Raw genomic sequence first — 24,309 nt, 5'->3', positions numbered from 1 at the left:
GTAAGGCAGCAACACTACCGTTGCGCCACCGTGCCCCATTATATTTACTCTGGAAGAACCTAATAACCTCTGAATGAATAACATATCCGGCAGCGAATGGCTACTTTAAAGACCTGAAATGAGAGGTGTTTGATAGTATAAACATGCTAGAGGCAACAAAACTGTCTCATCCCATGAGTTTCCTGGACCACAATTTATCATTTTAGCCATCTCAAGCATGAAGCCACCAATAAACTCATCTCTCCCTCTATTCTCCTTTTAACATCCAGCTGGCTCCGATCTCTCTGCGCTCTCCTCAAATGAATATCCACTCTCCTTCACTGCCATCTCTCTGTGCTCGCACAGTAGATGAGATGCATCATTTGCACCATTTACATCCATCCTTTCCTTTGTCCAGGCATTTAGTTAAATATTTAGTTCTGTTTCTCTCAATTTGCCAAACCCCACTCGCTGCTTGCACTTGTCTACGCTGGTAAATCAAAAGCTATGGAGTTCCCCCTTCTGAAGAACTGTTCCATTTGGTTCACACATGTGACCCAAACATTCATTCACTTGTTACATTAATTCTGTGCTTCACTATAGCATCAAATTTCTAAATGGTCCTAATGTAAATTTGAGGAACAGAATATCTGCCGATTAGACTACAGCCAGCCAGGCTCAACAATGTGTTCACCATGTTGGCATGTTGAATCTGTCATTCTTACAGTATTTATATACCCTCTGGACTTGTCTCCTGTTTCTATCCTTGAGCCACAACCTACAATTTTTCCTGTACATCATCATCTCTCCTTCCTTCAATTCTTTACTGGATCTCTTTTCCGCTTTTGTCTTGCACTGAACAGGTTAAAGGTGACATATTTGATCACCATCAGACCCGAGAGTTTTGAAAAGCATTCACAGAATTCCAGGGACATTAACAGCATTAACAGAGTACTAGGTTCAAGTAGAAGTTAGAAACAAAATGCTGGAGTAACTCAGTGGGACAGGGAGCATCTCTGGAGAGAAGGAATGGGTGAGGTTTTGGGTTGAGACCCTTCTTCAGACTGAAGTTTGTCTGTCTGTCTTCTTCGGTCTGACAAAGGGTCTCGACCCGAAACGTCACCCTTTCCTCCTCTCCAGAAATGCTGCCTGTCCCGCTGAGTTAATCCAGCATTTTGTGTCTATCTTCGATTTAGACCAGCATCTGCAGTTCTTTCTAAAACCCCTGTCCCACTTACGTGTCCTTGGCACGCTAATTACGCGACCTCGTGGTCGAGTTGAGGCCGACGGTCCCGCGAAGGTCGCACGCGACTTCATGCGCCCGCACAGCCGTCTGGAGCGCGTGACATCAAAATGCAGGAGTAACTCAGTGGGACAGGGAACATCTCTGGAGAGAAGGAATGGGTGATGTTTCGGGTCGAGACTCTTCTTCAGTCTGAAAGAAGGGTCTCGACCCGAAACGTCATCCATTCGTTCTCTCCAGATGCTGCCGGTCCCGCTGAGTTACTCCAGCATTTTGTGTGTATCTTCAATTTTCTTGGCCCCGCTCTGGGAGTAGAAGTGGGGGCAGAGCCGGACCGCAATGGCCGTGAGCCCCAGGCCGAGCTCGACGATCGTTTGCCTGCTTCTGCTGCTGTTGAAGGTGAGATGTTGCGTCGCGCCAGGGTCTTGGGCCTGTCCCACTTTGGCCGTCAGTTACGCGACAGGCCGTTGGCGCGCGAAGATTTCGTTCGCAACAAAATTTTCGGAGCCCCACGCAATTTCGCGCACAACTAAATACCCCTTCGCGCTTCTCAGTGGGACTGGCCCGTGCGCCTCAACGCGACCATTGCGTGCCAAGGACACGTAAGTGGGACAGGCCCTTAACACACTAAAGGGCCTGTCCCACTTAGGAGACCTAACCAGCAACCTCTGGTGACCTTGCCCGCCACCCAAGGTTTCCATGAGGTCACAGGAGGTTTTGGTCACTCTCCCTAATGGTCGAAAGTGGTTTCCGTGTGGTTGAGGCTTCATCTAGGTTGCTGCTATTTTTTCATCGTGATTAAAACCGGCCTTGACTTAAAATAGGTTGCTGTTTTAAAAATCGATCATTTTTCAGTCGCAGGTCTAGTCGAAGCCGGTTTTCTTCATAGTCGAGGAAGGTTTTCAACATATGCGTGGGAGGTGGTAGGAGGTTGCAGGTCACCTCGACCTTGATTTTTTTTTGGGTGGCGGGCAATGTCACCAGAGGTTGCTGTTTAGGTCTTCTAAGTGGGACAGGCCCTCAAGTTCATGTATTTGTTGTGCTGCTGCAAGTAATGGGCTTGTCCCACTTAGGTGATTTTTTAGACGACTACAGGCGACTACGCTGTTGCCACATGGTCGCCGGTGGTTGCCGGGGCGTTGCCTGTATGTTCGTGAGTAGTCTCCTCAGTCGTAGCGTCTTTCTGGTCGCCGCTGGATTTTCAACGTTGAAAATTTTTCGCCGACAGTGGCGACTGTGGGTTTGACGTAGGTGCTGTCGTAGGTTGTCGCCAGGATATCGTAGGTTGTCGCCAGGTTAACGTAGGTTGTCGCCAGTGCTGACTTCGGTGAATTCCATTGTCGTATTCGCCGGCAGTCGCCAAACAATCGCCTAAGTGGGACAGGCTCAATTGTCCAGTCACCGTTTTTTCAACAACCTGCTACAACTATTTTAGTCGCCAGCAGTCGCCTAAAAATTCGACCAAGTGGGACAGGCCCTTTAGTTCAAGTACTAGTTGTGCTGCTGCAAGTAAGAATTTCATTGTTCTTTTTTCAGGACAAATGACACTCTTCAACTTTGAAAATAAATTGAACATGAATAAGTAAAAATAATTATTTTACTCAACATTATCCATACAAAGTAAAATAAAATGGATCTGACGGATTACAAAGTGGACTTCGATTCCTGGGATAGTGCCTCCTGCCTTTCTAACACAATTTTTTTGAAATGTCCCTTCATCTTCGGATATTGTTCAAGTGTTTCATTAAAATCTTCCTTTGAAATTGTATAGAATTTACACGGTGTAATAGCTGTCAATGTGGCTTCCCTTTTCTTATCAGTTAGGATGCTCATTTCTGTAAGAAATAAACAAGAAAGACAGAGAGATCAGAATGGGAACCAAACAAAGAATTAAAGAGATAGGCCACATGCCCCGAGGATGAGGGGTGATCTTATAGAGGTGTATAAAATCATGAGGAATAGATCGGGTAGATGCACAGAATCTCTTGCCCAGAGTGGGTGAATCGTGGACCAGAGGACATAGGTTTAAGGTGAAGGGGGAAAGATTTAATAGGAATCTGAGTGTAAATTTTCACACAATGGGTGGTGGGTGTGTGGAACAAGCTGCCAGAGGAGGTAGTTGAGGCAGGGACTATTCCAACGTTTAAGAAAAAATGAGACAGGTACATGGATAGGACAGGTTTGGAGGGATCTGGACCAAATTAGGGCAGGTGGGTCTAGTGTAGCTGGGACATGTAGGCTGGTGTGGGCGAGCAGGGACTGTTTCCACACTGTATCACTTTATGAGATGCAAGATGACGTGCTGTTTGTTGAGCTTATGTTGGGCAATACTGGACTGGCGCAATGTTGGAGGCCAAAGACAGAGAGGGAGATAGGGATTGGAATGGAAAATAAAAATGACAGATGACTGCAAATTCAGGGTTTTTCTTGCCTGAACTGGATGTACAATGGGGCAGTGAATTAAGTGACAAGCTCAGTTCAGCTTACTGGCACGTGTTCCGAGGTACAGTGAAAAGCTTTTGTAGCGTGCCAACGAGTCAGCGGAAAGACATTACATGATCTTTCGCTCCATAGATGCTGCCGCACCCACTGAGTTTCCCCAGCACTTTTGTCTACCTTCGATTTTCCAGCATCTGCAGTTCCTTCTTGAACATGATTACAATTGAGCCATTCAGTGTACAGATACATGATAAGGGAATAACGTTTAGTGCAAGATAAAGCCAGTAAGTTCCAATCAAAGATAGTCTGAGGGTCATCAATTATGTAGATAGTAGTTCAGCATTGCTTTCTGGCTGTGGCAGGATGATCTAGTTGCCTGATATCAGCTGGGAAGAAACGGTTCCTGAATCTGGAGGTGTGCGTTTTCACACTTCTATACCTTTTGCCTGATGGGAGAGGGGAGAAGATGGAGTGGCCGGGGTGTGACTTATCCATGATTATGCTGCTGGCCTTGCCGAGGCAGTGTAATGAAGTTCATTCCGTGATGTTCAAGTGAATTGATGCTGAAGTCACATGTGTGAACAATGGAAATGTTGTTCAGAAGGGGGAAATCAAGGATTACACTTGCCTGAACTGCCATGTTGTGCAAAGCATCAGCCAATCTGTGTTGAGTTTCTCCAATGCAAGGAGGACCATATTGTGAGACTCAAATGCTGCACACCAGGTTGGACGAAGTGGAATTGAATTGCTGCTTCACTATGAATAACCTTTTGGATCCCTGGATGGCAGAAAGGGGAAAGGTAACTGGATTACCTCTCCTGTTTCATTTGGAGGAGTCATGAGGAAAGGGATGATAGATAGATGCTGAATCAAAGAAGATGTGTCTGGTGGTGGAATCCTGTTGAAAATGACAGAAGCATGATTCATTTAACGTGGAGTTTGTAAAGGGCCTGTCCCACTGCGGGGACCTAATTAGCAAATGTAGAAGAGTTTAGGAAAGTATGAAAAAGTGTTATGTAGAAGACTTCCTTCGACCTCCTTCGACAATGTTGAAGACTATCTACGATTACCTTTGACTACCTTCGACTACCCTCAATTACCTACGAATAACATGCCGACCTACTACGACCTAGTTCGACTAAACCTGTGAGTAAAAAAAATATTGATTTTTTCCATGGCGACCTTTTTTTACTTGCGGGCATTTTTCAGCATGCTAAAAAAACGCCGCAACCTAACTGAGGCCTCGAGTACGCGGGGACTAATCTCGAGCATGAAGGAGAGTTACAAAGACCTCCTAGGGCCTTGTGTCGAACCATGCTGCGAGTATGAGTCATGGGCAAACTCTTCTAAACTCGCCAATTAGGTCCCCGCAGTGCGAAAGGCCCCTAAGGAAGAAGGTGAGGATAAAGGGAACTTTATCCTTGTCCCTTTTAGGAGGAAAGGAGGTGAAAACAAAAGTGAGGGAAATTGGGAAGGCATGGTTGGAAGTTTTATCAAGAGTAGAGGCACAGTGGCGTAGCGGTAGAGTTGCTGCCTTACAGTACCAGAGACCTGGGTTCGATCCTGACTAGGGGTGCTGTCTGTACAGAGTTTGTATATTCTCCTTGTGACTGCGTGGATTGTCTCCGGGTGCTCCGGTTTCCTCCGACATTCCAAAGACTTGCAGGTTTGTAGGTTAATTGGCGTCTGTAAATTATCTCTGGTGTTAAAGGATAGAACTAGTGTATGGGTGATCGCTGGTCGGCGCAGAATACTTGTTTCCATGCTGTATCTCTAAAACTAAACTAAAGGCATTATTGTTGTGGTTCCTCGTATCTCTCCATCAGTCACCCCTATTGTTTTATTTTCACTCTCTCTTCTGAGTTTCACTTTCTGATCTCAAACCACCATCTGAAGTTCCTTCAGAATTCCCACTCTTATTAGACCCCTACTACCCACTTCTTACCCTTTCAGTATTGTCTATCAAGTCCACGTCACAAGATTAGCTGAACACATTTCTCGGCATCTGCATACAATGGGGTCTGGTGGTGGAAAGATTGGTGGCAACAGGGCCACGACGTGAATGGTCTTTCCTTGACCACTATAGCTAACTGCCAATCTCTCAAATTTTACCACAGCATTACTCACCCTTCCTCCTTGTAATTTGCAGCATTCTATTGATGAATGACCAAACCTGACGTTGTTATCAAACTTGCTGGAAAGGATGATGCTATTGTGATTTGTCAAACTGACCAGAAGATATCTGGAGTACTTCTATACAGAAATAAGAAATATATATGTCCCCACTACTCCTCCCACTGAACCAGGATCCCACTGTTGAATGGCAGACCATCGTCTCGCAACCAGCCACTGATCTTATTTCCTCAGGTATTCTCTCCACAGCCCTCCAGTACTACAGCCCTCCAGCCTCATGACTCTGCTGCCTCATAACCTTCAAGTCTGCACACCGCACTTCTACCTCCTCCTCAAGATTTACGTCAGACAATTATTCCTTCCTACCCAAACTTTCTTTTCTCACCCATTATCCAGTCCCTCACCACTTATAATTTGTGACACCTCTGTGTAGGAAGGAACTGCAGATGCAGGTTTAAATCGAAGAGTGCTGGAGTAACTCAGCGGGACAAGCAGCGTCTCTGGAGGGAAGGAATGGGTGACATTTCGGCTCGAGACCCTTCAGTTGCAGATCAATCTGAAGAAGGGTCTCATCCCGATAGGTCACCTATTCCTTCTCTCCAGAGATGCTGCCTGTCCTGCTGAGTTACTCCAGCATTTTGTGTCTATCTTTGTGACACCTCTAATGGCTTTCCAAGTTTCCTGTTTCCTGATCGCAGCAGTCATATCTTCACTATGGGCAACCAATTCCTCTACATTTCCATCCTTTACCAGGATAATCTGGTAAAGGCCCTTCACTTCTTCCTCAGGCAGAAACCCAACTAATCTCATAGAAATAGTAAATAAAGCAGAAGTAGACATTCATACTTTCTATGTAGGAAGGAACTGCAGATGCCGATGGTACACACAATATGCTAGAGTAACTCAGCGGGACAAGCACAATCTTTGGATAGAAGGAATGGGTGACTGTTCGGGTCGAGACCCTTCTAACCTTATGTGTCATTATATACCATCCTTTATTATACACCATCCTGTACAAAAGCCTTTCACTGTACCGCAGCAGACGTGACAACAAACTGAACTGTAAACTGTGTCTCAACAGCATATTTCCATACTTTTCCTATACCCTCGTTTCAAGGTCAGTTTATTATCACATGTACCAATACAGTGAAACTCGATTTACCATACAGCCATACTAAAAAAAGCAACAAGACACACAACTACATAAAAGTTAACATAAACATCCACCACAGCAGATTCCCCACATTCCTCACTGCGATAGAAGGCAATAAAGTCTAAACTTCTTCCCTCTTTACTCTCCTACGGTCGGGGGAGGCAAACCATCTTTAGTCGGGGCAATCGAAGCAAACTCGTGGTACTTCATCACGAGTATTTTTTAACTGGGAAATTTATCACACTGTTGAAAAAACTTCACGAGTTACCGCGTTTCCCGAGTACCTGCCGTTAGCATTACGAGCCGCTACGAGACATCCACGAGCTCCGATGTGCCCGCTACGTACATTCTACGTACTTACCACAAGTTTGATTTTTTTTAAACTCGGGAGAGCTCTTAGGTAAACTCGCATCATGGGATAGGGCCCTTAGATTACCGCACTCCTTTTAAAAAAATATACTGGTCATACATTTGCTTTCCATTAATATTCTCCTTTGCACAACTGAAGTTGTTCTTGCATTGAATAACTTCACCTTCAACTTCAACGCCACTCACATGTCCCAGGTCAATGGTGTAGATGCAGGAACCCGCATAGACCCTAGCTTTGCCTGTCTCTTCATTGGACAAGGTGAAAGGCCTTTCATCAGCTTCATTCAAGCCCTCTGTCTCCCTCAGCTCTTTTTATGTTAAAATGATAACTACATTGTGCTAGTTCCTGCGCTCCTTCAGAACTTGAAACATTTGTTGCCAATCCCTTCCATGCCATGTTCTGCATCCACCTTTCCCAATCTTGACATTTTTACTTTCATCTCAAGTTTAACAACCAATTTCCATTATAAGCCAATTGACTCACACAATTATCTTGACTACACCACTTGACTTCTGTAAGGACTTCATATCGTTCTTCCAGTTTCTTCATGTTCATCGTTTCTGCTCCGTTGATTAGCTTGTCCACACCAGTCCCTTTAAGTTGTTCCATTGCAAGATCACGACCCAAACCTCGGCCATCTTTTTTCCCCACTAAGTTCCACCAAGTTTGTTTTTTGGTCCATATTCCAGCATCTGAAGTCATACGTGATAGTAGAATTAGGCCATTCGGCCCATCAAGTCTAACTCCTCTATTCAATCATATCTGATCTATCTCTCCCTCTTAACCCCATTCTCCTGCATTCTCCCCATAGCCTCTGACACCTGTTCTTATCAGGAATCTATCTATCTCTCCCTTAAAAATATTCACTGACGACCTCCACAGCCTTCTGTGGCAAAGAATTCCACAGATTCACCACCCTCTGATAAAGAAAATAATTGTGATTTCCTTCCTAAAAGAACGTCCTTGAATTCTGAGGCTGTGACCTCTCATCCTAGACTCTCCCACTAGTGGAAACATCTTCTCCACATCTACTCTATCCAAACCTTTCACTATTCGGTGAGGTCCCCCCCCCCCCCCCCCTCATTCTTCTAGACTCCAGCGAGTACAGACCCAGTGCCAACAAATGCTCATCATAGGTTAACCTACTCATTCCTGGGATCATTCTTGTAAAGTCTTCTGTGTCTTCTTTAAGATCTTTTCTCTTTTCTGTTATCATGGCCTCCCTCCTACCGTGGTTGCTGGAACTCTCCACTGCTTGTTTCCCACAGTTGTGTTCTCATCCAGTCTCCTCCTAGACAGAGTGAAGAAATGGTTCTTCGTGTGTCCCCATCTTTCATATCAGTAGCCTCCACATTCAATGCACCATTCCCCAACATTTATTTCACCTTCAAAAGGATTCCACCACCGGGCATGTCTTCTCTGGATAGTTTTTTCCTGGAGCAACAGAAGCTGAGGGGAGTCGTGATAGATAGGGTATATAAAATGATGACAGGCATAGATAGCGTAGACAGTCAGAACCTTTTTCCTAGGATGGAAGTATCAAAGACCAGAGGGCAGAGTTTTGAAATGAAAGGAGCAAAGTTTAAAATGGGTTATGCAAGGCAAGATTTTTACACAGAGTGGTGGATATCTACATCCCACTGCCAGGGGTGGTGCTGGAGGTAGATACGATTGTGGTACTCAAGAGGCTTTTAGGTAGGCACATGGATATGCAGGGAATAGACGGGTATGGATCATGTGCAGGTAGATTAAATAAGTTTAGCTCAGCCTCATGCTCACCATAGACATCGTGGGCAGAAGGGCCTGTTCCTGTGCTGTACTTTTTAGTAATCTTTGTTCTCTGTGTGCCTTTGTTTCCCCGTTACATTCAGCAAGGGACCATTCTATGATCCACTCATCCATCTTCATCCACAATTACCCATTGTACAGTATTTTCCCACAGAAGCAAAGGAGATGAAATATCTGCCCTTATAACCCTTCCCACTATTCAGCGGCTCAAATAATCCTTCCTGGGGAGAAAAGAAACTCACTTGTATTTCTTTCATTTTAGGGTATTGTATTCAATACTCACAATATGGTTTCTTCTATATTGAAAAATTCAAGCACAGATTGGGATACCGTGAACTTACAGTCATTTTTCACTTTAATTCTCCATCCCAACCTATTCTGACTTCACTATTATAAACGTCCTACACAGCTGTAGTCCTCCCCGATGCAAGTACCTCATCTTCTGAGTACTGTGCGGCCTTTAAGATTCAATAATGTATTTAATGATATAACAGAAAATATTGGATGCAGTCACCAGGTCAGGCAGCATCTGCAGAAAGAGACAGAGCTAACATTTAAGTTTCATTGTCCACAGATGCTATCTGAGATACTGACTGTTTCAAATGTTTTCTTTTATTTCAGATCCCAACACTGCATTTTTTTGATTTTCAAATGAATAATTCGGATTGACTCACACTATGCTCATGACTATATACCACTTTTATACATGATTTCTGTAAGGACTTCATATAGTTCTTCCAGTTTCTTCATGTCCATCGTTCCTGCTCCGATGATGAACTTGTCCACACCAGTCCCTTTAAGTTGTCCTTTTTCGGGTCACCATTTTTTTTTCAATAGATGGTATCTGTACCTCTGTGGTGAGGTATCTTTGCCTTTCTATTTAAATCCTTCTGTTCCCATCATCCCTCCCCATCTCCGCAATTTAAAACACAGATGATCGCTCACTGTATCAGTTCTGAAGGGAACATTATGCCTTTCCCCTCTGCTGCGTGACTTGCTGAGTGTTTTTTTGCCTAGAAATTTATCCCTAGGCAGAATTGCTACTGAACATATCATAGGATGCATAGCGACTTGTATTCTGCCCCTGTAGTTCATTTTGTTAACGTTGGGATTACATTTACGCAACAACACTTGCCTCTCATTCTTAACTTCATTTCTCATCTTCAACAACTTGATTCTCCAGTTTTTTGTAGTTGCGTACAATATGTAATCTTCTGCCGTACTTAACCTATCTTTTCTCTTTAATTATATGAAATACAGTAAGCCTTCTCAGACTTATGTTTATCCAATAAAGAAATTAATTTTCAGTTAAATATTCTGAGACAATTTAAGACAAATGTAAGGCGTCATGTGAACACAAATTATTTTTGTATTTAATTTATTTTGTAAATTCCTTGCAAGGCAAAAGCCTTGAGCAAGCAATGCAAGTTGAATTCTGCAAAAGAGATTATTTTCTGAAAGTGGCTAATCTTTTTTCTATTATATTTCTCCAGTATTTTCACACTGGTGCAAATAATAAATGAATTTTATGATTTTATTGTCAATTGATACTTACTCAATAACCTGTCAGCAAGTTTCGACTACTGTGTTCGTAGAAGACTGAAATGTGTCACCAATTTGCTATAGGGACTTACACCCTAATCAAGGGTGTAAGAATGGTTTTGGCCCGAAACGTTGCCTTTTCCTTCGCTCCATAGATGCTGCTACACCCGCTGAGTTTCTCCTGCATTTTTGTGTACCCTAATCACCAACTTGGATCTACAAAGTTTTTCATTTGGATGAAACATGACCACTATCAAATCCAGTTTCACACCCAAAGAACATTATTTTCTTTCATTTCGCAGGAAGAATTTGGAGGGCCACCTGATTAGCTGTTCTTCATGCTGGGGTTAGGTGGAGAACTTAGTCTACCATGACGGGGAAACATTTCTCTCCCTCCATGCCCACACATGCAACGTAGCATTGGAATCCCCTGATAATACCTTCTATATGGTCCACACAACATGAGAAACAGAACACTAACCTCAATCCGGCAATTATAATCAGAAAGAATGAGCGGTTACATGGATTGTGAAAAATATACATAAGGTTAGACACTTGGCCACAGATGCAAATGCAGCCCAGATTATAGCATGAAAGTTCAAAATCCAATGGCCTTTAAAAATCTCTCTGAGAGACATGGGATAATTTTTAATAGATTTGGTCCAGATATAGACATATTTCAATTTAAATATTTATTTGACAATCTCACTGAAAATGCAGCAGCATATCATGACAGCACAACTTTAGAATTCAATTTTTACAAAATATTTTGGAGTTATTATTGAGGATGTTGGCTTATTCCAAATTATATTGATTCTTGGAGTTATGCTGAACTGTGCATCTAATTAAACGTGGATTGAGTCACTTACGTGGCAGACAATAAGAAAGAACTATAGTCAGTAAATTGTAATAATCAGTTATTAATACGATGAAATGTCACAGTGCGGTCGCTCAGTCAGCAGTTTCTGGGAGATGGAGCCCTGAAGACAGAAATACAACAAAGTCTTCCGACCAGGTGCTGCAGTCTTTGAGAGAAATATTAAGGGAGTGAAAGGCACAGATTATATTGGACTAATTGATATTCCTGCCAGAAGTGCTTGATGTGACAGGCGTGGGAAGAGATTGTCAAAGGGAACTGCACAAGCCAGCAAGATATTATAAAAAAGATGTCAGATCTGAAGAATCTGCTACGGTAAGCTAATAGTGCTGCATTGCATGATAAGCATTGTTACAAATAGATATGCAAGATTAACATTTTCCTACTTTTGTTTTGCACGAAATGAAGGAGGCAGGGTGAAACATTTGCAAAGCCGTCATAAATAAATTAGGACATGGAATGGTTTGTTTGATCAGGAACACGTCCTATTAGGATATTTGCCACAATCACAATTAGTGAGTGTACATGACAACCCATATGCACAACAACAATGTTTAAATAGGCTTAATATTAAATATATATTTTCAAGTTGTATTATCTTGTATGTGTCTGAAATTGCAGTTGCAGCGCATGTTCAGGAATCTTTTCTATTTCTATAAAATTCTTCTATTTTGCGTGAAAAATGGCTGATGCATTTCTCACCTCACCCTGCTATAGAACCAGAGGGGTTCTCCATTTATCACAGAATCCTCATGCAAGGGCAACGGCGTCTGCAATAATCACCACTTCACGGTCCACTGATAGAAACATAGAAACAAGATGCAGGAGTAGGTCATTCGGCCCTTCGAGCCAGCACAGCCATTCAATGGCTCATCATCCAAAATCAGTACCCCCGTTCCTGCGTTCTCCCCATACCCCTTGATTCCGTTAGCCCTAAGAGCTCAATCTAACTCTCGCTTGAAAACACCCAGTGAATTGACCTCCACTGCCTTCTGTGGCAGAGAATTCCAGATTCACAATTCTCTGGGTGGAATTTTTCCCCCCCATCTCAGTCCTAAATGGCCTACCCCTTATTCTCAAAACTGTGACCCCTGGTTCTGAACTCCCCCAACATCGGGAACATTTTTCCTGCATCTAGCTGGTCCAACCCCTTAAGTATTTTATATGGTTCTAGATAGATAGATAAATACTTTATTAATCCCCTCAGGGAAATTCCGATTCGCCATTTGCAGCACACCAATAAAAGTAAGACACCACATTAAAAAAGAATTGAACATAAAATATAAAAACATCCCCCCACAATGGTTCCCACTGTGAGGGAAGGCACAAAGTCCAGTCCCCATCCCCTTGTTCACCCATGGTCGGGCCTATTGAGGCCTCCGCAGTGGCCGCAATGGCGGCCCAATGTTCAGGCCCTCTCGCCGGATTATGGGGCTTTGGCGTCAGGAGAACACTCTTCAGCGGCTTGGAGCGTTTGGAACGGCTGCTTGCTGCCAGAGATCGCGGCTCCCGAAGTCCACAGGCTGCGCTGGTCGGAGCTCCGACACTGGCGATCTCGGTGAGAGATCCCAGGCTCCGCGGTGTTCAGAGTGTGCGCCGCTGTGGCGAAAGCTCCGCAATGTTGGGAGTCGGCGGTCTCAACATGCCGGAGTCCACCGCCCGGCGACCCGGGCAAGGCATCGCCCGCTCCGCGATGATGTTTCAGCGCTGTGCCACCGTCAAAGCCGAAGTTCTGGACGGTCCCGGCAGGAAACGCCGCTCCAGGCCCATTGGTAGGCCGCGAGAAAGGGCCGAAAATACGGCTCGGAGAAAAGCCGCATCTCTAACCAGGTAGGGACTGAGATAAACAGTTCCCACCCCCCACATAAAAAGACTAGACCTCAAAACAAACACTTTTTAACTCACTAAAAATTTTAAAAAGGGTAAAAGGACTAACAGCTGCGGCAGGGCAGCCATACTCGACAGCGCCCCCTTATTGTATCAAAACTGTGACCCCTGGTTGTGGACTCCCCCAATATCGGGAACATTTTTCCTGCATCTAGCTGGTCCAATCCCTTAAGTATTTTATATGGTTCTATTAGATCCCCTCTCATCCTTCTAAATTCCAGTGAACATTTATTTATTTAGCGAATGCAAAGTCCTTTAGCCAAGCAGTTGCCTCTTGATCTGCTGTATGAAGGGTGACAAGTCCTCCTTTGAGTCTTTGTTGAGGGCATGCTTCAATGATGTGTTGCATTGTTTGCTGCTCTCCACAAGCACACCGTGGGGTTGGACTGCTGCCCCATTTGTGAAGGCTGGCCAAGCAGGGGCCATGTCCAGTCCTGAATCTATCCAGCGTCGTCCACTGCTTCCTTGGGAGATTGGTGCCAGGGACCGGTAGGGTGGGGTCTGACACCAGATGTTTATTTGGGACGTCCTTGGACTCCAATTCCTTTTTCCAAGCCGATTGGATGGTGAAATCAGCTGGTGGTGGGTTCTTCCAAATTGGTCGTCTAGATGGAAGTCGAGCAGTGGGTGGGTTGAAGATGTCCATGTGAATTGGCAGGTGAGGGGAGTTTTTGGTCTTTTGGAGCATCCTTTGAGTGAGGACTACTCGCCGGATGTGTGGAGGGGCTATGTTGGATAGGACAGGGAGCCAGGGGAGTGGTGTTGAGCGGATTGTTCCTGTGATGATCCTCATTGTTGAGTTCAATTGAGTGTCCACATGGTGTTTGTGGGATGACCTGGACCAAACAGGGGCACAATATTCGGCTGAAGAAAATGCAAGGGCTAGTGCTGAAATGCGCAGTGTGGGGGCTGCTGCCCCCCACTTTGAGCCAGCAAGCTTACTGAGGAGATTGTTTCTGGACTTCACCTTAGCTGCTGTTCTTTTGAGATGTTTCTTGAAGGATAGGGTCCTGTCAAGGGTCACTCCGAGGTAAGTTGGAGTGGGGGCATACTTCAGTTTGGTCCTGCTCAGATAGATGTTTGGTTCTCTTGTGGCTTCTGCATTATGGAGGTGGAACACACTGGAGACCGTTTTTGCTGGGCTTGGTTTTAGGCACCAGGTTTTGCAGTACTCGTCCAGTTTAGCAAGGTCTTCATTGAGCACCTGTTCCAATGTACCAAAATCTGGTGCTTGGAAGGCCAAACAGATGTCATCTGCATAGATGAATTTGCGGGATTTGGTGGTGGGTAGGTCATTTGTGTAAAGGTTGAACAAGGTTGGGGCTAAAAACTGACCCTTGCGGGAGCCCATTCTTCTGCGTTCTCCATGCACTCTTGTTCTGACCAAGGTGAACTCTGAACCTGCGGTTGGAGAGCAGAAATTTGATGGTTTCTGATGCCCAGGCAGGGAGTGCTTTGGTGAGTTTTAGGAGGAGGTCTTTGTGCCACACAGTGTCATAGGCTGCGGTGAGATCAAGGAACACTGCCCCGGTCTTCAGTTTGTTCTCGAAGCCGTTTTCAATGCAGGTGGTTAGGGCCAGAACTTGTTCTCCTGTGCTGCGGTCCTTGCGGAAACCTGCCTGATCCACACTGAGAATCTCTTCTACTCCTGGAGATATACGTTGTAATATAAGGCGTTCTAAGATTTTGAGTGGGACGCAGAGTAGAGAACATAAGCCCAGTCGATCCATTCTTGATGGAGTGGACTCAGCTTAATTTTGCTCCTCTGACTTGGCGCACAAAATCTACCAAGGGAATTCACCTTGACCATCTTGCCAGCAGTCTACAGGAGACCCCAAGCATATGTCAAGGTGGCAGCAGACGAATTATACCTGGTCGTTAATTCTTTGGACAGCAAACCCTGATGTCAGAGGTTTGGTAAATCGCTGGTAACTTGAATCACGCTATCTTCAAGAACGTACTCTCCAAATAACATCAGCAGATCTCCTGCACCCACGCAGGCACTACTCAATTCAACAAAGTGGATGCCAGGCAACCATGGGCCAGAGCCAAGGTCGATGGTGATCTCTCGCAAGACATATCTTTAAGGGCCTGTCCCACTTTCACGACCTAATTCACGACCTTTTTTACTCGTGGACATTTTTCATCATGCTAGAAAAAATGCCCCGACCTTCTTGATGCCACGAGTACCTATGACTAGCATCATGGCTTGCTACGACCTACCTATGACCTCCTACGACCTCGTGTCGACCATGCTGCGGGTATGAGTCAAGGGCAAACTCGGCAGAAGTCGTGAATTAGGTCGTGAAAGTGGGACAGGCCCTTTAGCAGGTGAGCTGAATGCCTTTTATTCCCGTTTTGAGCAAGCAATCAAAGTTCCATCATGGCACGCCACCCCCCCCCCCCCCCCCCCCCCTCCCCCATCCTCCCCTGAATCTGGCCCATATATCTCAGTGGCAGAAGTCAGCTCCACTTTCAAGAGGGTAAACTCTCGGGTAGCTACCAGCCCAGATGGAGTCCCTGGATGGGCTCTAAAATTGTGTGCCAATCAATAGGCCACTAACTTCACTGACATTTTCAACCTCTGACTTCAACTGTGCACAGTCCCAATCTGTTTGAAGGAAATTTCGATCATTCCAATGCTCAAGAAAATTAACGTGCCCTGACTCAATGACTACCATCCAGTAGCTTTAACATTGTCCAAAATGAAGTGCTATGAAAGATTGGTAAACCCCCACATCAGTGCCAGTCTCACAGATAATCTAGACCTTGCAATTTGTATACAGCAAAAACAGGTCCGAGTGTAGAATGCTATCTCCTTTGCACACATTTGTCTCTGGATCACATTGACAATTAGAACACCTATGCAAGGATGCAATTCATTGAATACAGCTCACCTTTCAACAGCCTAATACCAAATAAACCCATCTGTAATTCTCTTCGACCTTGGCCTTGGGACCTCCATCTGCAACTGGCTTCTGCTCTTCCTGACCTGCAGGCCTGTCAGATAAAATTGATCATAATATTTCCTCCTCTCTGCCTCTCAATGCTGGTTCTTCGCAGGGTTGCATGCTCAGTTCCTAACTCCTTGCACACCCATGGCTGTGTGGGCAGGTCCAGCGCCAACTTGATTTTTGAGTTTGCCGATTATACCACTGTCGTTGGTGGAATGGAATGGAGTACAGGAAAAAAATCCAGTAGTGCCAGAACAACAAAGAAGATAGACACAAAAAGCTGGAGTAACTCAGCAGGATAGGTGGTATTTCTGGAGAGAAGGAATGGGCGACGTTTCGGGTCGAGACCCTTCTTCAGAAGCCAGAACTAAAACCTATCCCTGAAGTTAGACACAAAATGCTGGAGTAATTTTGGTGTAAGCCAACATCAACAGTTCCCCATACGCAACCCATCCTTGAACATCTGCAAGATGAAGGATTTGGTTGTTTACTGAAGGAAGCTAGGGGGGTGGGGCGTGGGGGGAGGGTCAGTGTACGTAACCTAGGCAACTGAACCTGGTCCCCTCACAATGATGCAGTGATCTGGAAAGCCCGAAGTATCGCCAATGTACCGAAAGCATTCGGACCACCTTATCCACCTGTGACGTCACTTTCAAGGAGCTAGATATCTGCACCCCAAGATCCCTCTGCTCTACAATATCCCTCTGGGTCCTTTTGAATCAGTTTAGTTTAGTTTATAATTGTCACATGTGCCAAGTACAATAAAAGGCTTATTTTGTTGCGAGCTATCCAGTCAGCGAAAAAACTATAGATGATCACAAACAAACTATCCACAGTGTACAGGATAAAGGATATAACGTTCAGTGCAAGATAAAATCCAGTTACGTCTGATTAAAGACAGTTCGAAGGTCTCCAATAAGGAGAGGAAAGGTCAGGACCGCTCTCTAGTTGTTCAGGACTGTTCAGTTTTCTGATAATAGCTGGGAAGAAACTGTCCCTGAATCTGGAGTTATGCACTTTCAAACTTCTGTACCTCTTGCCTGATGGGAGAGGGGAGAAGAGGTAGTGACCAGGGTGAGACTGGTCTTTGATTCTGCTGGTGGCCTTGCCGAGGCAGTGTGAAGTGTAGATGCAAACCATGAAAGGGAGGTTGGTTTGTGTGATGGACTGGGCAGCATCCACAACTCTCTGCAATTTATTGCGGTCTTGGAAGGAGCTGTTCCCAAACCATGCTGTGATGCATCCCAATAAAATGCTTTCTATGACGCATCTGTAGATGTTGGTGAAGATTGGTGGGGACATTCCAAACTTCCTAAGCCTTCTAAGGAAGTGGTGACGTTTGTGTGATTTCTAGGCTATTGCTTTGATGTAGTTGGTCCAGGACCAATTGTTGGTGATATTTATTCCTAAGAACTTGAAGCAATCGACCATCTCTACTTCTGCGCCATCAATGTGTTCCTGAGAATATGGACCACTTTGTTTCTTGAAGTCAATCACCATCTCCTTTGTCTTGCTGACATTGAGGGAGAGGATATTGCCTTGGCACCAGGTCACGAGGTTCTCAATCTCCTTCACGTACTCTGTCTCGTCATTATTTCAATATCTGGCCCACTAGTTTAGTTTAGTTTATTGTTGCATGTACCAAGGTAGAGTGAAAAGCTTTTGTTGGGTACTAACCAGTCAGTGGAAAGATAATTCATGATTACAATGGAGCAATCGACGGTGTACAGATACATGATAAAAGGGAATAATGGTTAGTGCAAGATAAAGTTCAGCACAGTCCGATTAAAGATAGTCTGAGGGTCTCCAATGAGGTCGATAGTAGGTCAGGACCGCTCTCTAGTTGTTGATAGGGAGGCTCAGTTGCTTGATAACGGCTGGGAAGAAACTATGGTGGTGTTGTAGATTGAAATGGGTTGGTATTTGGCTGCACAGTCTTGTAGTAAGAAGTGTAGAAGTGGGTCTGAGAATGCATTCCTGCAGGGCACCAATGTTGGGAATTATTGTAGAGGATGATTTGCCATTCACTGTGAAGATCCTATCATGGACAGGCAGAACACGCAATACTTTGCGTTCAAATCCCACTCCAAATATTTGAATGAAAATATTTAGACTAACTTGTGTGCAATAGCAAGGAAATGTTATACTATTGTCGGTATAATCTTTCAATGAGATTTTAAATTAAGGCCTCATCAAGCAGAGAATAGATCCTATTCTGTTCTAAAGAAGCATATGGGAGTTATCATTGCTTTTTTGCCATCCTTCAAATAATTAACTCATCATTTTAATATTACTGATTGCACAAGTTTGTGGTTTTTTAATTAGCTGTAGAACTTCCTACATTACTGCAGTGATTGCACTTTAAAAGACATAATTGCAAATAATGTGCTCTGGGACATCCTTATGGTAATAGCATTTCGTGAGAGCTCTGTTTTCCTTTCAGTTACGGAAATATTTTAACAATTTGTTTTCAAGGAAAAGGACAGATTTCAAGTACAACCGAGCTTTGGTGCAAGCTTGAACTGCTGTCCAGCAACCTAGCACAGTAACAGATAACTGGAGAACAGAGATATCAAGGCTGAGTTGAAGGATGACCAGTCATAGTTCACATGTGACGAGCAGAAAGTAGATTTGAGTGTTGAGAGTTTTCACATCGAGCATTGCCTGTCCAGAAACAAGGATTTGCCTGCAGTGTAGATTGATATGCAGATCATGGCAATTCCACTGTCTGTTGGAGCAGTACTTTCAATGTTACTTGTTGTCGCATCATAGAGTGATACAGTGTGGAAACAGGTCCTTCAGACAACTTGCTCAAGCCGGCCAACTTGTCCCAGCTACACTAGTCCCATCTGTCCTATCCATGTACCTGTCTGTTTCTTAAATGTTGGAATATTCCCAGCCTCAACTACCTCCTCTGGTGGCTTGTTCCATACACCCACCACCCTTTGTGTGAAAAGTTACCCCTTGGATTCCCATTAAATCTTCTGGGGTCCCTACCTGGTCGGAGAGGCGGCTTTTCTCTGGGTTGCACCGTCAACCTGTCCTTGCAGCCTACCAGCGGGTCTGGAGCGGCGTTTCCTGAGGGGACCGCCCAGAACCTCGGCTTCTGCAGCAGCACAGCGCTGGAGCGCTATCGCGGAGTGGGCGATGCCTTGCCCGGGTCGCCGCGCTGGAACTCCGGAATGCTGAGACCGCAGGTGAACATCGCGGAGCTGCGGGACTGTGGAGTGGCCAGCCGCGGGCGGCGGCGCTGACTATAACATCAGAAGCCTGGGATCTCTCGGCGAGATCGCCAGTTGTGGAGCTCCGACCGGCACGGCCTGTTAACTTCGGAAGCCGCGGTCTCCGGTAAGGAAGCAGCCGTTCCAGGCATCCCAAGCCGCTGAGAGGGTTCTCCCGACGCCGGAGCACCATCACCTGGCGAAGAAGGGCCTGAAACATCGGGCTCCGTAGCGGCGACTGCAGAGGCCTCAATAGGCCCGACTATGGGTGGACAAGGGGATGGGGACTGGACTTTGTGCCTTCCCTCATAATGGTAACCATTGTGGGGGGATGTTTTTTATGTTCATTGTTACATTCTTTAATGTTGTGTCTTATCTTTATCTGTGTGCTGCATGGCAAGACAAATGTCACTACACCAATTGGTGTATGTGACAATAAATGTCCATTGTCCTTTGTCCCCTTCACTTTCAACCTATGTCCTCTGGTCCTCAATTCACCTACTGTGGGCTAGAAACTCTGTGCATCTACCCGATCCATTCCTCTCATGATTTTATCCACCTCTATAAGATCTCCCCTCATCCTCCTGCGTTACATGGAATAGAGACCCAGCCTACTCAACCTCTCCCTATAGCTCACACCCTCTAGCCCTGGCAACATTCTTACAAAATCTTCTCTGTATCCTTTCCAGCGTGACAACATCTTTCCTATAATATGATGCTCAAAACTGTTATAAATATATTCAAAGCATTTACTGTTGAATGCTCACCACATTTCGAGTGGATTTGCCATTTTTATCCATTTGTATTGCCATGGCTTTACCATGCGTTGACTTCAATCGTTGTAGCAGATGTGTGACTCTTTGTGTTTGAAGATCAAAATATTTGAAGCGCTGTTTAAAAATCTCAATGGCGTATTAAACAATTATTCCAGTGGAAGATGTGCTTGTTATAATTGCACTTGGTTTCTTTCCAGAATTGACAGAAGGATATCTTGAGTTATTGGCTCTTGGGGAAAAATTGCATTTACATAGCTTCTTTCATAGCCTCAAACCACCTCATGTGACTTTACAACTAATGATCTAGAGATGTAACGCAGCAAAATAAGGCAGCCAATCTTCAGATGATAAATCAGTGCTCATCCATGTTGAACATCATTGTGAAAGATGCACTGAGAAAAACCAACACCTTGAAATGGGGATTTCAACATACGTTACCAAGAGACCTACGCAAAGAGATTACCCATCAATGCAAAACTGAGAATGCCATTGGGATTGTCCCACTGGGAAAAATAATGGAGATGCTTATGCTTTAGTTAACAAGCCACGGTAGAAGTCGCTAGGATTTAGGAGATTGAGGGGGGATCTTATAGAAACTTACAAAATTCTTAAGGGGTTGGACAGGCTAGATGCAGGAAGATTGTTCCCGATGTTGGGGAAGTCCAGGGCAAGGGGTCACAGCTTAAGGATAGAGGGGAAATCCTTTAGGACCGAGATGAGAAAAACATTTTTCACACAGAGAGTGGTGAATCTCTGGAACTCTCTGCCACAGAAGGTAGTTGAGGCCAGTTCATTGGCTATATTTAAGAGGGAGTTAGATGTGGCCCTTGTGGCTAAAGGGATCAGGGGGTATGGAGAGAAGGCAGGTACGGGATACTGAGTTGGATGATCAGCCATGATCATATTGAATGGCGGTGCAGGCTCGAAGGGCCGAATGGCCTCCTCCTGCACCTATGTTCTATGTATCTATGTAAGTCAAAACATTATTAAGAATCATTTAGAAGTACGAAATGAAACTCTAGCAGTAATTCAAACAAATTATTACATTATGGGACAGCTGTAACAAATTACTTTTTCCAACGATATGTACTAATCCAAATCTGTTCATATTTTGAATAGAGTAAAGGTGTTATGATGGCTTCACTGTACTTAATAGAGAGAGCATTAAGCGAGAGGCGTGCCGGTTTTGAGAGAACATAGAACAAGAATGGGCTCTTCGACCCAAAATGTCTGTGTCAAACATCACGCCAAGTTAATCTCCTCTGCCTACACATGATCTATATCCATCCATTCACTGTGTATCCTATTTAAAAGCCTCTTAAACGCCACCATTTAACCTGCTTCCACCACCCGACAGTGCATTCTAGGCAGCCACCATTATCTATCAGGCAACATTATCAGATGGGACTTGGATAGGCAACGTTTCCACTTGGGTAGCTTACAACCCTATGGTATGAACTTTGAATTTTCCAATTTTTGGTAACTTCAAAACCCCTGCACCTTCTTCCCCCAACTCCCCTTTCCTCCCTATCCTCTCTCCCCTGTGCATACTTCGACTCACACCTATTTCTCCCCCCCTCCCCTTCCACCTACCCTCCTTCCTCTAGCTTCACAATTCGCAACAAATTCTCAATAATTTTGTCTCACACCTTCCGTCCTTTCATCGCAGGCCTTTGTCCAACCATCTGCCTATCAAGCCCCCCTAACCCGTATCCACCTATTACTTGCCGGGCTTTGTCCTGCACTACTTTCTTCCAGCTTTCTTTCCCCCCTCCACACTCTTTATGTGGCGACTATTCAAAACAAAGAATAGCACTGTGACGTCACATGTTACAATAAAGTATCATTCATTCATTCAAGAAGGATCCCGACCAAAAACGTCACCTATCCACGCTCTCCAGAGATGCCGACTGACCCATTGAGTTACTCCCGCACATTGTGTCTTTTTTGGTAATCCAGCATCTGCAGATCCTTGATTCTACATACCTTTTGCCTTCTTTGCCAATCTTTCTGTTTGTTGCCACTTTCAGGGAGCTATGCACTTAATCCTTAAGAACTCCCTGTACAACAATGCTGCAAAGGGTGTTGTCATTAACTACATACTTTCCCCTTCCATTCAACCTCATGCTTCCTCGGATTAAACTCCATCTGACATTTCTCCACCTATCTCTGTAACAAATCTAAATCCCACTGTATTATTTGACAGCCTTCCTCACATTATTTAGATTAGAGATTAGATTAGATTTCCTTTATTGTCATTCAAACCTTTCGGTCTGAACGAAATGCTGTTGCCTGCAGCCATACATGTAATAATAACAACACACAATAAACACAAATTAACATCCACCAAAGTGAGTTCACCAAACACCTCCTCACTGTGATGGAGGCAAAAGTCTTAGAGTTACTGTCTCTTCCCTCCTCTTCTCCCTCTGCGCCGAGGCGATACCCCACCGGGCGATGGTATCAGTCCCGCGGTTCAAGCTCCGCGGCCCGGGGGTGGTCGAAGCTGCCGCCCTCCAGTCCAGCGGACGCAGCTGTTGCAACGGGAGCTCCGGAAAACAGGCACCAGCCTGTGACCTGCGAGCTCCCGACATTGTCATCCACTGGCCCGCGGCCGAGCCCCGGATCCAGGTCGCCGCCGCCAGAACGCCGCCTCAGCCGCCGGAGCACCGTCTCCGCCCCGCACCGGGCCGCCCACACGGCAGCGTCTCAGCCCCGCACCGGGCTGCCCCCACGGGAGCGCCTTCCAGCCGGGAGCCGGTCCGCCCTCACCGGAGCGCCTTCCAGCCGGTAGCCAGGCCACCCACACGGCAGCGTCTCAGCCCCGCACCGGGCTGCCCCCACGGGAGCGCCTTCCAGCCGGGACCCAGGCCGCTCACACGGGAGCGCCTTCCAGCCGGTAGCCGTGCCGCCCGCACGGGAGTGTCTCAGCCCCGCGCCGTCCGCCCTCACCGGAGCGCCGAGTCGTGCCGCTGCCCGGACGTCGCCACAGCTCGAAGACGGCCAGCCTCGCGTTGGTGAGTCCTGGCTGGCTCTACCTCCGGACCCTCGAGGTCGGTCGCAGGTTGGAGGCCGCCAGCTCCGCCATTAGGCCTCAGCGCAGACGGGGGAAGAGAAGGGGGATACGACAAAAAAGTCGCATTCCCCCGAAGGGAGAGACAGAAAGCCCTGTTTCACCCCCCCCCCCCCCACACACATAACACCACCTAATAACCAAAAAATTTACTAAACTAGACAAAAAAACAACACAAAAAAGTAAAAACAGACAGACTGCAGGCGAGCCGCAGCCGTATCACAGCGCCGCCACTTCCGGATATTTGTAGACATATTAGCCAACCCATCTACATATATACCCAAGTCATTTATTTATATAAACAAATAACAGGGGAGCTAGCACAGATCCTTGTGTAACACCACTGGTCACTGACCTCAGCCAGAATAACACCCTTCCTGCTCTGCTCTCTGTATTCTATCAGTATGCCAATTCAAATCCAAACCTCAAAGTCGATCTGTATCCTGTACATTTTAATCTTCTGGATCAGCCTGCAATGAGGGACTTTAACACATGCATTACTAAAATCCATGTAAGCAACATCCTTTAGCCTATCCTCATCGATCACCTTCATCACCTCCTCAAAAGAACAATAATTGGTAAGACCTGTGTAAGAAGGAACTGCAGATGCTGGTTTAAACTGAAGAGAGACACAAAAAGCTGGAGTAACTCAGCGGGCCAGGCTTCATCTCTGGAGAGAAGGAATGGGTGACGTTTCGGGTCAAGATCCTTCTTCAGGCTGGTTAGGGAAAAGGGAAACAAGAGATATAGATGGTGATGTGGAGAGATGAACCAACAATGAATGAAAGATATGCAAAAACGATGATAAAGAAAACAGGCCATTGTAAGCTGTTTGTAGCAAAGATTATAGAGCAGAGCAAGATAGAGCACTCGG

General features: G+C 45.4%; 1 long non-coding RNA gene across 1 annotated transcript; it reads right to left on the bottom strand.

The window, feature by feature from the left end:
- Positions 1 to 7,745: 7,745 nt before the first annotated feature.
- Positions 7,746 to 23,734, bottom strand: LOC116975728. The gene is made up of 3 exons (XR_004412725.1): positions 23,700 to 23,734; positions 13,870 to 13,875; positions 7,746 to 7,756 (listed from the first exon to the last, which is right to left on the bottom strand). It is a non-coding gene; the product is annotated as an uncharacterized LOC116975728 (long non-coding RNA).
- Between the last annotated feature and the right edge of the window lie 575 nt (positions 23,735 to 24,309).

The sequence above is a fragment of the Amblyraja radiata genome, chromosome 8 (assembly GCF_010909765.2).
Source record: "Amblyraja radiata isolate CabotCenter1 chromosome 8, sAmbRad1.1.pri, whole genome shotgun sequence".
NCBI classification, from domain to species: domain Eukaryota; kingdom Metazoa; phylum Chordata; class Chondrichthyes; order Rajiformes; family Rajidae; genus Amblyraja; species Amblyraja radiata.
Note: the sequence above shows the minus strand (reverse complement) of the source record. Positions and strands in the feature narration are given on the sequence as shown.